The 4253-nt window shown below is 43.1% G+C and overlaps 1 long non-coding RNA gene across 1 annotated transcript in view; it reads left to right on the top strand.

Annotated features, from left to right (window-relative positions):
• The window catches only part of LOC111868102, a 185033-nt gene that overhangs the window by 22935 nt on the left and 157845 nt on the right, over positions 1-4253 (top strand). The window contains exon 2 of the long non-coding RNA XR_002843456.2: positions 1711-1963. This is a non-coding gene — a long non-coding RNA (uncharacterized LOC111868102). The remainder of the gene's footprint in view (positions 1-1710; positions 1964-4253) is intronic.

Genomic DNA, 4253 nt, shown 5'->3' on the forward strand with positions numbered 1-4253 from the left:
GAATTCTTATATATTATTCTTATACACTGCCGGTCACAGTAGCCGAGCGGTCTAAGGCATGTACTGTCTTCGCTCGCTCGGAAGCCGGGATCGTGGGTTCGGATCTGTTTCCTGTGAGGTACGAACCGAATTCTTATATATTATTCTTATACACTGCCGGTCACGGTAGCCGAGCGGTCTAAGGCATGCACTGTCTTCGCTCGCTCGGAAGCCGGGATCGTGGGTTCGAATCCCACTGAAGGCACGGATGTTTGTGTGCGTTTTTGTGTGTTTGTCTACAGGTAGAGGCCTTGCGACGAGCTTATCACCCGCCCAAGAAGTCCTACCGTATGTGTAAGATCTAGAAAAAGCGAAGTGAACGGAGAAGTTCATGGAGGTAGGCCTAGGCCCACTGGGGCTGTAGTGCCGGGGGGGGGAAGATTCCCGTATAGAATTTCAATAACATTTGTTAGATAGTTTATAGGATACACGAAATGTCATTTAGTATCGTCACGGAAAACTTGCTTTATTACGGATCAGTGTGGCTGAAAATTAAAATCATCGGAAACTTTTAATGAAAGTCTCCGGTATCTAATTTGAAGAAAATCTGTCCAGCAGATATCGCCGATGGCTAGGCCACAGACAGAAAGACGCGTAACCCACGTAAGGAATTTTTCTTTCACTTTGTAGAGAACGCTAAGCTAAGTGTCACATCCACACGCCTTGAACTTTCTTATGTAGTGGTGCATGGGCAAAATATCAGAAACTGCTTTTGACATAATTTATAGGCTATTTTCCTTCCTTAAAAGGGGAAAATAGGCATATATGGCCACTGATTTTTGTGCATGTTATCTTTTGAACCAACTGACCAATTATGTGATTTGGGGGCCATCCCAAAGGTATACTTTTCAATTTACTACAATTGGTATTAACGAAATGTCGGACGCGTGGAACTGTGATGTAGGAGCGAGTGTATACCCACTTATTTAGGGTTTCGAAATGATGCAATGTAGTAGAACATGTAAACATTAATTGTTTACAGTATTCTCTAGGAATATTAATAGCAACATGGCGGGAGCGCGAACATATTTCTTAGCTTTTCGATTTGACAGCCGTGACTAATGGTCTACTAAAGCCAGGCATGTGATGTTTGGTAAGCGATTACATCTGACAGATCTAATGTATACAGAGTCTGTCCTTAAGTAGTAAGTTCTTCACGAAAATAAAAATAATGATAATAGTAACAACTCTGTTAGAATATAAATCTGTGAAACAGGAAAGTGTGCTTCTCTACAGCTCCACTGAGAAATTGGCTGTTATTTTCTGTCTCGGGGGACGCGGTATCGTAGTTGGTTGAGACACTATGCTACAAGCCAGAAGGTCGCGGGGCCGAATCCCGATGAAGTTATTGGATTTTTCAATTGACCTAATCCTTCCAGTTGCACTATGGGCCTGGGGTCGACTCAGTCTCTAACAGAAATAAGTACCAGGAATCTTCCCGGGGGGGTAAAAGGGCGGCCACCGCGTAAGGCTGAAAGTCTTGCCTCCATCTGTGAGCCGATTGTCTAGATGATGTGGAAGCCTCGATGTCTCACACCTCTATTGGCCTGGATGGACTGTTACAGGGATAGCTTTACTTTCTGTTTCAATCTTTAATTTTACCGTGAAGATGTTGGGTTCAGAAGAAGGCTTAATTGATACAAGTAAGTGATACAGTCTATTTTGTTTCAGATCCCCATGATGCTGGTATTGGAATGCAAACACCATAGTAGAATTAACCGTGTTCCTGTCGCTAGTGGCGATCCTAGTGTCCTTAACAAGAACAAGTAGAAGCCATTCGTGTATGAAATGAGTGGCTGAATGTTAAAAACCGTCATCCTAAATCTTATACGTGAGAAAGATATCAAGTAAGAAGAAACAGCTATTATCAGCCGCCACAATGGAAACTGAAGAGATTACCAAACTTGTAGACGGCATCTATAAGGTAAGACGAATTTTATATACAGGGTGTGAGTAAAACTAAATGCCCAGGAATATTTCATAGAGGTGTAATACGTACTGCATGAAATGCCTTAAACATCATAAAACTGATACATATTTTTCACCAGTTTTATGTGAAACTTGTTCATTTTCTCCCCCTTTTGGCGCTACAGCCCCAATGCCTTGACCTACCTCCATGAAACTCTCCGTTTCACTTCTGTTTACTAGATCTTAGACATTCTGTATGACTTCTTGGGCGGGTGATCAGCTCGTCACAAACACAGAAAAACGCACAAATACACACAAACACTAAACATCCTTGCCCCGAGTGGGAATCGAACACACGATCCCGGCTTCCGAGCGAAGACAGTTCATGCCTTAGACCGCTCGGCTACCGTGACCGTCAGTGTATAAGAATAATATATAAGAATTCAGTTCGTACCTCACAGGAAACAGATCCGAACCCACGATCCCGGCTTCCGAGCGAGCGAAGACAGTTCATGCCTTAGACCGCTCGGCTACTGTCACCGGCCGTGTTCGTGTTAGTTATTCATTAATGCAGGCTATAAAACAGAGGTGCGCATTCTTCGTCAGTGTTCCTTCTTATAAATTTTGTACTAAAACAATCAAATTATTCATTTCTTATTCACCCTTCCTTATTAAACTCGTATTTAACGCTTGTAACTACGTACATATTACACTAATTTCCCACGTACCGCTTTGGTGAATTTTATGAGGAATGTAGACAGTAACATGACACTTAAGTGTTTATAGAGATATAAACCTGCAAGAAAGATGAATTATTCTTACAAATTTTAGTTCTTTACGAGCATTATCCTTATTTTTTATTTATATAAATTATAACTCCCTAAACGAATGGAGCCGGTCACGGTATCCGAGCGGTCTAAGGCATATACTGTCTTCGCTCGCTCGGAAGCCGGGATCGTGGGTTCGGATCTGTTTCCTGTGAGGTACGGACTGAATTCTTATATATTATTCTTATACACTGCCGGTCACGGTAGCCGAGCGGTCTAAGGCATGAACTGTCTTCGCTCGCTCGGAAGCCGGGATCGTGGGTTCGGATCTGTTTCCTGTGAGGTACGGACTGAATTCTTATATATTATTCTTATACACTGCCGGTCACGGTAGCCGAGCGGTCTAAGGCATGTACTGTCTTCGCTCGTAAGCCGGGATCGTGGGTTCGAAACCCACTCGAGGCATCGATGTCTGTATGCGTTTATTATGTTTTTGTGTTCTTCTCTGTTTAAGGAGAAGCCTATGCTATCTCCTATGCAGTACGCACCCAGCAGAAACATTTTCTTCAGTCACTTCCTCTTAAATATGATAGCAACCTCTATTTTACCCTATCGCGATATTATTATTGTTTTTATTATTGCATTAAAATAAATCTTTGCATTAAAATTTACTGCCTGGCAACATTCTGTCTTAAACGATTCACGTCTATGTGATCTATGAAGATTAGAAAAACATTCTGTGTAGATTGAGATACCATGCTACAAGCTGGAAGGTCTCGGGTTCGGTTTGGATTTCTCAGTTAACCTAATTCTTCCAGGCGCACTAGGCCCTGGGGTCGATTCAGCCTCTAACAGAAATGAGTACCAGGAATCTTTCTGGGGTGGGGGGAAGGACGGTCTGAGCGTAAGGCTGACAAATCCACCTCCATCTGTGAACCGATTGTCTAGAAAATGTGGGAGACTCGACGTCTCACAACCCCATTGACCTCAACGATTTGTTACTGGGATAGCTTTACTTGTTCCTCCTTAATAGCAGAGACCAAGTTTCACACCCATACGTTAAGTATAATACAAATAGATAAACTTATTTATTTGTGTATTTAATATTCTTACAGTTTTGTCATAGTTCTTAATCCAGCCACCTGAAAGGAATTTCCAGATTTAAGCGCACACCTCTGGTGTGAACGCGAGCCGCTTATATGGATCGACAAGTGAAACAATAGCACATAATCCGGGATTGTTGTGATGCCTGAAACGTTATGAATGCCACCACGTGTGGATATCTGTTCATAAGCCGCACCGGACCGGCTGGACAGCCAAGCCACCCGGGCGCTTTGTAAATCGGGCGCGTTCCGGTCGTCATCTTGGCGATGGACGAAGTGTGGCGGTGCAGGGGGGTGCCTGACAGCTGCCGTTCACTACACAACCTGAATTATTTAAACGTCGGATATCGGATCAGAAAAGGAAGACGAAGGCAAACTTATACTGGACCACTGCTGGGTGATTCACTCAAACAGATGTTTTGTGTGTGTGTGTGTG

This window comes from Cryptotermes secundus, unplaced genomic scaffold (assembly GCF_002891405.2).
Source record: "Cryptotermes secundus unplaced genomic scaffold, Csec_1.0 scaffold97, whole genome shotgun sequence".
NCBI lineage: Eukaryota > Metazoa > Arthropoda > Insecta > Blattodea > Kalotermitidae > Cryptotermes > Cryptotermes secundus.